The sequence below is a fragment of the Euleptes europaea genome, chromosome 9 (genome assembly GCF_029931775.1).
Source record: "Euleptes europaea isolate rEulEur1 chromosome 9, rEulEur1.hap1, whole genome shotgun sequence".
Taxonomy (NCBI): domain Eukaryota; kingdom Metazoa; phylum Chordata; class Lepidosauria; order Squamata; family Sphaerodactylidae; genus Euleptes; species Euleptes europaea.
This window is the reverse complement of record NC_079320.1, coordinates 41,089,474-41,100,336: the sequence shown is the minus strand read 5'-3', so window position 1 is coordinate 41,100,336 and position 10,863 is coordinate 41,089,474.

Below are 10,863 nucleotides of genomic sequence, written 5' to 3'. Positions count from 1 at the left end.
TCACTTCTTCAGATAACTCATACCCTACCAGAAAATATTTTTGTTAGTCTTTAAGGTGCTACTGGACTCTTGCCCTTTTTGACTACTGCAAACAGACTAACACGGCTACCCACTGTGAATTATCTTCATACTGAGGAAGGGATATTTATCCAAATTCAAGATAGGACAGCCATCAACATTCAGGGCATATCTGATTGTAATACAGAGAGAGGCGGCAGTATAGTCACAGTTTCACCCAGTTCTTGTTATGGTTCACTGTAACCCTCCGTGACTCTTGCCCCAATTACTAGCACACAGACATACAGAGATACCCTGCCCAGCAACAAGCTATTCCCTTGCTGTCCTAATACATTTCAATACATTTACAGAAAGGAAAAGAGATTATTACAAATTGCTAAATCAGTGGATCTTCCATAGTCAGGGGAAGTCTACCTTGCTGTCTCAGTGGTTACCCAAAGTGATGTGTTTTCATAGTCCCTTTCCAGCCAGCGTGGTGGTGTGGTTAAGAGCGGTGGTTTGAAGTGGTGGAGTCTGATCTGGAGAACCACGTTTGATTCCCCACTCCTCCACATGAGCGGCGGAGGCTAATCTGGTGAACTGGATTTGTTTCCCCACTCCTCCACACGAAGCCAGCTAGGTGACCATGGGCTAGTCACAGCTCTTAGAGCTCTCTCAGCCACACCTACCTCACGGGGTGTCTGTTGTGGGGAGGAAAAGGGAAGGTGATTGTAAGCCGGTTTGAGTCTCCCTTAAGTGGCAGAGAAAGTCGGCATATAAAAAATAACTCTTCTTCTTCTCTCGGCCTTAGTCTGCGAAGATGGCTAAGACATCTTCGTTCTTTCCAAGGTAGTTGGATCCATGGGTTATCCATTGAGAGAAGCAGTAAATCTAAGAGCTCAGAGTTTCACATTTCAACCCATTTGGCACGAGACTGGATAGGGTCAAATTAAAATGCCCGAGCTCTAATGGTACCATTGAGATACTGGATTTAAGCCAGTGATTCTCAAAGGAGAACCATCTGTGAGCAAAACAGAAAGTTTAGTAGATAGGTTGTCAAGTAGGTGGCAGTGGGATTTGTGAACGAAGTGACACGAAAATAAGGCTGGATGCTAGGATCAGTAAAAGGAACAAGCAAAGGATCACCAAAGGAAAATGTCAGAAAAAAGTCTGACACCTGAGCCATTAGCTCAGGCAATCACACAATTAATTTTCCCTAGTGCTGCGAATGGCTATAATTGCTGCTTCATAGTGTGAGAAGATTACATACACAAATATTCTGAAGGCCAGTGCTCATCACTGATAGCGTGACACAGGAAAACATGATTAATGTGTTTATGGCTTCAGATTCCAGTCATGATGTAAATTCCTCACATTTAATTTGTTGATTACATCTTGTCATCAGTAATTCCTGAAAGACAAGTGGCATGTGTGTGTGTTAAGTGCTGACAAGTCGCTTCTGACCTATGGTGACACTATGAAGACCTCCAAAATGTCCTATCCCTAACAGCCTTGCTCAGGTCTTGCAAACTGAGGATCAGGGCTTTCTTTATTGAATCAATCCATCTCATGTTGGGTCTTTCTCTTTTCTTGCTGCCTTTGACTTTTCCTAGCATTGTTGTCTTTTTCAGTGAGTCTTGTCTTCTCATAATGTGACCAAAGTATGATAGCATCAGTTTAGTCATTTTAGTTTCTCGGGAGGGTTCAGGTTTGCTTTGATCTAGAACCTACTTATTTGTCTTTTTTGGTGGTCCATGGTGTTCGTTTAACTCTCCTCCAACACTACAATTCCATAAAACAGTCCTCCAACACAACTTTTGCCCTGTCAGCTTTCTTCATTGCCCAATTATCACACCCATACATACTATGGGAAACACTATGGTATGAATTATCTTGATTTTTGTTGCCAGCGACACATCCTTAAGTTTAAGAACCTTTTCTAGCTCCTTCATGGCTGCCCTTCCCAGTCTCGATCTCCTTCTGATTTATTGGGTCGTTTACGCATGACTAGTATGTCAATTATTTGTCCGTCTCATGTCTCATGCTTTTCTATCCCAAGATCAAAAAATTGAATGCGTGGTGAACTCTCCCCTGCATCAATCCTGCAAAAGACCAGGGAGGAATGTTACCATGCACAGCGCTGTGGGATAGCAGGGGACTGGTCATCATTTTTGTCACTGCTTTGTGATTGGCTGATGCCGGTTAAGGGTTGACCTAACACCAAGGTTTTTGGGTTTTTTTAAAATTTAATACTGGCATGCCGGTATACCATCATATCAGCATTAACCCCCCCTTTTTATAGGGTTGCCAGGTCCCTCTTCACCACCGGCGGGAGGTTTTAGGGGCTGAGCCTGATGAGGGCGGGGTTTGGGGAGGGGATGGACTTCAATGCCCTAGAGTCCATTTGCCAAAGTGGCCATTTTGTCCAAGTGAATTGATCTCTATCACCTGGAGATCAGTTGTAATAGTAGGAGATCTCGAGCTACCACCTGGAGGTTGACAACCCTTTTTATTTTTTAACAAGCATGGTTTTAGACCTCCCCCTCTTCTCTGGTCTGTCTTTCTCTTCCTTTGCACAATAAAAACAGAGAGCCCGGCAGGTGGGCGCTGGTTCTCCTGGGCAGTGAAAGAGCTCCAATGGCGGGGGAGTGGGTGGGAGGCTTCCTGCAGACATTAGAGTAGGGCTGCCTCTTCATTCCTGTCAACAATGCTGATTCTATTATCTTAAGCAGATGATGAGAGGGAGGGCACCTTGGCCATCTTCTGATAGGGTTGCCAGGTCCCTCTTCACAACCGGCGGGAGGTTTTTTGGGAGGAGCCTGAAGAGGGCAGAGTTGGGGGAGGGGAGGGTCTTCAATGCCATAGAGTCCAGTTGGCAAAGGCAGCCATTTTCTTCAGGTCTCTGTCGGCTGGAGATCAGTTGTAATAGCAGGAGATCTCCTGCTACTACCTGGAGGTTGGGGGGGGGGAGAAAAACGGCACCTCTGTACTTGTACCAAAAGGTTTAGAAAAACAGTACAGGAAACTGTATATACACAAAGTGCAAATATTTATAAGCTACTGAGGTGAAACTACCTGGAGGTTGGCAACCCTATCTTCTGAGCATGGAGTAGGGGTCACTGGGGTTGTGGGGGGTACTTGTGAATTTCCTGCACTGTGCAGGGGGTTGGACTAGATCAGTGTTTCTCAACCTTTTTTCGACTGTGGCCCCCTTCCGACCTTGTTTCCTTCCTGTGCCGTCCCCGTCCTACCAGTAGAAAAGTAGCTATTTAAATGTTTTGTTTGTAAATAGCCAAGGAACAAAGAAGTATAAACAGCCACACAAAATGCACACAAGCAGTTCTTAATGGGAAACTGAAATTTACAAAAAAATACCCTACAAAAAGGGAATACAACACGCAAATAAACAACAATGTTCACATACAAGGGAGGAAAAAGCCTCTACCACTGTTTTCTATTTTCTTCACTTCTCTGTTTTCTTTTCTCTTGGTCACTTCTCTGTTCTCTTATCACTTCCCTCTGTGGCCCCCTAGTCTTGTGCCGGGCCCCCCATTTATGCAGTTGGCTATTTATGCCCCCTCGGAATATCCTGCCCCCCCGGGGGGGCATATGGCCCCAGGTGGAGAACCACTGGACTAGATGACCCTGGTGGTCCCTTCCAACTCTGTGATTCTATGGTTCTACAGCATTGTCTTCATAAAGCAGAACAGAAATGGGATATAAGTTCCATCTAGGAGGATGAAATTCACTGTGGGTTAATGTATGAGGCAAGCCGTGTAGCTATAGGTTAAAGAACTGCGGTGCTAAAACACAGCTTTGTCTAACTCCTTTTGTCACAAATATGGGGTTTGAATGATTTCCAGAAACAGGGCATCTAACCTTTACTGAGGAAGCAGAGAACAACATTTTAATGAGAAATAGCAAACTGTGAGGTATCACCTTCCCCTCCTTCACAAATGGAAATGTTGTTCCACCAGCTGTACTGCTGTTATACCAACAGAATAGGAATTTGGGCTCAAGCTATTGTTTCCTTTGGAACTAATGTTTTTTTTAAGATTCTTGAATAATCCTAAAATTCTGTTTATTCTTTTCAGTCTCATGGCACATGTGCCTGCCCTGTAGCCCCCAGTGTCTGTGAGAACATGATAAAGTATTAAACATGAAGGCCTCACAGATAAATTTTTTTACTTAGCTCTCTCGTTTACCCTTAGGACTGGTAGAAATTACCATAGGACATAGAAGCCCACTATTGGTAGTTACTGGTCAGTAGTGAAGAGTGAAAGGTAAAGAGACTCTTCCTTGCTCTATTAATCTTTCTTTCTGCTTGCTACTAGTGCCGACTAAGGGGTGTTTCTTACTTCTGTGCAATAATTCTAAAGGAGTAGCCATGTTAGTTGGCTGCAACAAAGTGAAACCAAGTAGTTTGTAAGTGTATAGAATAGCTGTATCCCATAAAGGTTCAGGGAAACATTGGGGGGAGTAGCAAAGTAGCACACAGTTTGAGATAAAAATGAACAGGAAAAGACAATCTCCACTGCCACCTTAGATACTGAGCCTATGTGAGAAATTTATAAACACCAACTATGGATTATTTATCAATAGATAACAAAGTGCATGATGATACACTGTCTCCTACATACTTACTTTGTTGCTTTTGTACCAATTATCTTTTGTGTAATCCTTACTTACCCTTCCATTTGTATCATTCCAGCTGTATTTTACAAGTCTGGGTCTTTTCTAAATACAGCATTATTGTAACATAGGGTTGCCAGCCCCATGGCTGGAATGGCATCGTGTTGTACTAAAACCTGGGCCAACCAGGTTCAAATCCCTACTCTACCATTAAAAATCGTGGACCTATCACAATTTCTCAGCCACAAAGTTGGTGCTGTGAAGATAAAGCGGAGATGTGGAGAATGATGCAAACAGCTGCTTTGGGTCCCAATCAGGGAGAAAAGCAGAATATAAATTGTAAAAAATAAAAATAAGCAAACTCCAGCTTGGGAAATTCCTGGAGATTTGGAGGTGCAGACAGAGTTTTGGGAGGAGAGGGAGCTCATTGGGGGTGGGATGCCATAGAGCACACCCTCCATTGCAGCCATTTTCTCCAAGGGAACTGATCTCTGTACACCAGAGATCAGTTTATAATTCTGGAAGAAATCCATATGCCACTTTGAATTGGTAATCCTAACACAACACTGGAGTTGATCTTGATAGCCAATATCTTCTCTTTGTTGCCATAACTAATCTTCATGAACCAGGACACACCCCTAGTTTTACCTGCCTCACCTTTGCTCCACCCATGCTGATGCTCTGACCTGCCAGGTTTCTGAACCGATGTAGATAGATTCTCAGAGTTTTTACTGCTGGGTCACAGACATTTATTTTGTATAAAGAAATGAGACCTGAACCTACCGTGAAAATATTCCTATTCCCATTTTGGCCCGATCTTCAATTTTCTTGTCTAGTTGATCTCAAAATATCAGCATGCCATCTTGGGTTCAGAGTTCTTATATTTATACATCCTTGGCAATGATGGAAAGCAAAAAGATTGTCCCAGATAAAGGAGCATGCTATAAAAGTTATATCCCAAGAAGCTCTTTCACCCGAGCTTACAATTCATGTGTTCAAAAGCTTCTCTAGTTTTAAATTCTTAAATGTTAAGCTCCTCCCCGCCCATTTAAAAGAAACCAATTAAGGCCGACCTAACAGAGTCATGAGTTTTTAAACCTGCTGTCTGTGGACGTTTGGATGAACACTTACATTTGTTATGGAGATGATTCATGACCACTCAGCATCAGCAGACTACATCTTCTAATGATGAGCATCTCAGCTCAATCATTTTAAATAGAGAAAAGGAATACTCAGTAATCTGTGATGCAAGGAACTCAATATGAGAAAGTGTGCAGAGTTTCAGTGGCACAAAGAGTGCTTGTGCAGACTGACTGAGCTGAGGTTGCATCCTTTGAAATCACAAGGGGGGAAGGTCATTCAGTTCTGCTGGCTGCAAGCTGCAATCCATTATATATTCTTCTTACAATATATCAGAGGCATGGGGTCGCCGAACAACTTGCAAATGCAAATAGCAGAATCTTCATCCTAGAAGATACTTCTACCAGAACCCACCCCAGGGCCATAATCTTCCACTTACTGAACTTTGCCACTAAAGATCTTCTGAGATGAGCTAGAGATTGACCAACTGATGTGGGGCCCAAATAAAATCAAGATTTTCCTCTTCAGTGACCTCCCCAAAGAAACTGTGGACCTCTATAAAGTATTCCTGCATGCTGCGGCTCTAGCACAGGAAAAAGCTGCAGACGTCTGTATGACATATCCAGCAATTTTCTGTCTGAGGCATAATGACAGGGTTACCAGATTCCAAGCTCCAGTTGAAGCAGAAGCTTTTTTGACTGCCATATGACTACTGCCTCATTCAACTTTCCTGCTTCCTGGAACTCTACTGCACAGAGTGATACTTCATGCAGCTACCTAAAGTTCTGAAAGTTTTTTCTAAACTTTGTTGACCCTTTTCTTGAATGCTGTTTCTGTAAGCTTTAGCAGCTATGAATGCCTGCTAGGGTTGCCAGGTCCCTCTTCACCACTGGCGGGAGGTTTTTGGAGCATGTGAAGGGCGGGGTTTGGGGAGGGGAGGAACTTCAATGCTATGGAATCCAATTGCCAAAGTGGCCATTTTCTCCAGGTAAACTGATCTCTATTGGCTGGAGATCACTTGTAATAGCAGGAAATCTCCAGCTAGTACCTGGAGGTTAAGGAAATCAGTACAGGAGCGAATACTATTGAAAAATAGCAAGATATATTACAACTACATACATTAATTACAATAGCGGTCTCGTTGACCTACAACATACAAAATGGACATGTAGCTCAGTGCGGGTAAGTTTTTTAAGAGCATAGTTCAATGCTGAAAGATATGTATTTAATAAGTTTGAATGATGATGCAGGAAGTAGCAATTGTTGGATATATTTATTGTAATGTGCAGGAAGGACTGATGAAGATTTGAACTCTCTGACTTCGAAACGATCGTATCCTCTTGATGAACTTTTGTCTGTCGACATCCTCTCGTCCATGCATACCTGCTTTTGTGAAAAAAGAAAAGACTGTTAACTGAAGTGTACTCACTTTATCTCATTATATAACTTTTTGCGTCGGACACAAATTGCATTTTGTATGTTGTAGGTCAACGAGACTGCTATTGTAATTAATGTATGTAGTTGTAATATATTTTGCTATTTTTCAATAATATTCGCTCCTGTACTGATTTCCTTATCCTCCAGATAGTTGTACAGAGGTTTCGTATTTTCTCCCCCAGTACCTGGAGGTTGGCAACCCTAAGGCCTGCAGAAATGCAACGTCTGCATCAGAACTGACCTCCGGGGTTTCCTGCATTGTGCAAAACATCTCACCAGTCTTGTGCATTCTATAACCTAGAGAACCTACATAGCAACCAGCCTGGATATTTTCTCAAGGAATTCCTGTAACCAATGTGTGATTTGCCATAATTAGACGAGGAATAGAGAATAAAACTGCTGATATCATACTGCCCTTGTACAAATCTATGGTGAGACCACACTTGGAATACTGTGTTCAGTTCTGGTCACCACACCTAAAAAAGGATATTACAGAGCTTGAGAAGGTGCAGAAAAGAGATACCAAAATGATTAGGGTACTAGAGCAACTGTCCTATGGGGAGCGGTTAAGATGCTTAGGGCTGTTTAGCTTGGAAACAGGTGGCTGAGGGGAGACATGATAGAGGTCTATAAAATTATGCATGGTTTGGAGAGAGTGGACAGGGAGAAGTTTTTCTCCCTCTCCCATAATACTAGAACACGGGGTCATCTGCTAAAGCTGGAGGGTGAGAGATTCAAAACAGATAAAAGGAAGTATTTTTTCACGCAACTCATAGTTAAATTGTGGAACTCCCTGCCCCAGGATGTGGTGATGGCCGCCAGCTTGGAGGGCTTTAAGAGGGGAGTGGACATATTCATGGAGGAAAGGGGTATTCATGGCTATTAGTTAAAATGGATACTAGTCATGCTGCATACCTATTCTCTCTAGTATCAGAGGAGCATGCCTATTATTTTGGGTGCGGTGGAACACAGGCAGGATGGTGCTGCTGCCATCGTCTTGTTAGTGGCTTCCTAGAGGCACCTGGTTGGCCATTGTGTGAACAGACTGCTGGACTTGATGGGCCTTGGTCTGATCCAGCAGGGTCTTTCTTATGTTCTTATGCCAAGGATTATATTGCCACATTTATTTTCTCACTTTGTATTGGGACTAAGTTCCCTGCATTCCTCACTGAATTGTATTGTATTGTATTGTACCCTTCCTTTTGTCTTTAACCTTCTTCCCAATTGATTGCTCATGTGTTTTTCTCCCCTTTTTGTTTTTGGCTTCCTTTTTGAGAAGATTTTGGGAGGAGCCTGGGGAGAGCGGGGTTTGGGAAGGGGAGGGCATGGTATAATGCCATAGAGTCCACCCTCCAAATCAGCCATTTTCTCCAGGGAACTGATCTTGATCATCTGGAGATCAATTGTAATAGTGGGCAATCTCTACTGGTGTCACCTGGAGATTGGCAACCCTAGTGATTGGGTGTGTTCGCTCTAACTCCTATGACGTTCTTAGTTTCCTTTTCTTTACTCCTCTGTTTTTCTTCTGTTTCCTGTCACTATTTCCCCCCTTTCTTCCCTCTCCTTTCCTCTCTCCCACCCCTCCCCAAAACTCAGAGGCAGCAGATGGAGCCCCTAGGTGGGGCTGGTGGGGTATATTTCTGCTTATTCATGTTTACAGATGCATCTGCTACAGAGCTGTTTCTGAATTATGCCTTGTGATTTAGAGATATAAGGTGCTTTGAAGCGCATCAGTGAGCTGAGACGGGAGATAGCTATTTGCTCACCTGCCAGGCGGGCAGGATGGATAACTGTTGTAAAACATGATCTGGGCATGTCATGGGTGAACGGTGTGCTCCAGAATGTTTGGAGAGAGTTTGGGGTGTACCTTCCCACAGGAGAAAGGATTGAAAGTACGGTTGGTACTAGCTGGAGATCTCCTATTACAAGTGATCTGCAGCCGATAGAGATCAGTTCACCTGGAGAAAATGGCCTCTTTGGCAATTCGAGTGTATTGCATTGAAGTCCCTCCCGTCCCCAAACCCCGCCCTCCTCAGGCTCCACCCCAAAAACATCCCGCCAGTGGAGATTAGGAATCTGGCAACCCTAATTGAAAGGTTGACTCATCCATTAGTTCTTTGTTCAAATGCTTTGTCAAAACGCTGGAAGCCAGATTCCTCTGCAAGGAGCAGGAGAGGGTCTGGGTTGCATTTGCTCCAGTAGTCAAGCGGGGCTGTCAGAGGTAACTGTTCTGCATTGTAAAATTAGCTTAGACATGTTTTATGTTCTTTTCATTAGCTCTGTGACCACTAGGCTTGTGAACTATTTTCCATGTCTGTGCTGTAGCTTAATCTACAGTAATAAATTCTTCCTGTTTAAGAAAACAGATTGTGATTCCTCCGCACAATGCCTAGACCACTCACACCCGCTGAAACAAGCATGCACAGGGCAGACTGAAGTAATTGGAAAGCTCTGCCCTTGGTACTTGCTCAGTGGCAGCCTTAACCAGCCTTGGGGTTTCCCAAGACACTGGTTACGTGGGAGGCTGGATTTTAACTTGGGGTGGTGGCACAACAAAGAGGGAACATGCTTTACATGCACACGCAACACGCATGTAAGAACACATAGACCCAAGGTGGGTTTATGACATGCCTAAGCTGAAAATCATAGAATGGAATGTTTAGTGTCTTGGGAGCCCAAATGTGTGTGTGTTAAGTGCCGTCAAGTCGCTTCTGGCTCATGGCGACCCTATGAATGAAAGTCCTCCAAAATGTCCTATCTTTGACAGCCTTGCTCAGATCTTGCAAATTGAAGACTGTGGCTTCTTTTATTGAGTCAATCTATCTCTTGTTGGGTCTTCCTCTTTTCCTGCTGCCCTCAACTTTTCCTAGCATGACTGTCTTTTCCAGTGACTCTTGTTGTCTCATGATGTGACCAAAATACGACAGCCTCAGTTTAGTCATTTTAGCTTCTAGGGTCAGTTCAGGCTTGATTTGATCTATAACCCACTGATTTGTTTTTTTGGCAGTCTACGGTAGCCGTAACACTCTCCTCCAACACCACATTTCAAAGGAATCTATTTTCTTCCGATCAGCTTTCTTCGTTGTCCAGCTTTCACACCCATACATAGTAACAGGGAATACGATGGCATGAATTAATCTAGTCTTGGTGGCCAGTGACACATCCTTACATTTCAAAATCTTTTCTAGCTCCTTCATGGCTGCCCTTCCCAGTCTCAATCTCCTTCTGATTTCTTGGCTGCAGTCTCCCTTTTGGTTGATGGTGGAGCCAAGGAATAGAAAGTCTTGAACAATTTCAATTTCCTCATTGTCAACCTTAAAGTTGTGTAATTCTTCTGTAGTCATTACTTTTGTTTTCTTGATGTTCAGCTGTAGTCCTGCTTTGGTACTTTCTCTTTTAACTTTTAGCAGTAGTCGTTTCATTTTATTTTTTGTAACTCCACTGTTTCATTGATAGCCTGGAGATGCTGAAAAGAAATCTCCCTTATGAAGATTAATCACATCCCTGCTCCATGATGAAGCCTTTAAAAAGGGAACGGAGCTTCATATTAAAGACTTCCTATCTACCAATGTTATCATGAGGTCACCTGGCGCATTTTGTGGGGCACTCTTAAAGCATACCTAAGGAGTTATATTATTACTTATGCCTCTCACAAAAATGTCAAGATACTGAAGAACTGATTAAACTAGAACCTAAACTACAGGATGACTCAATCCA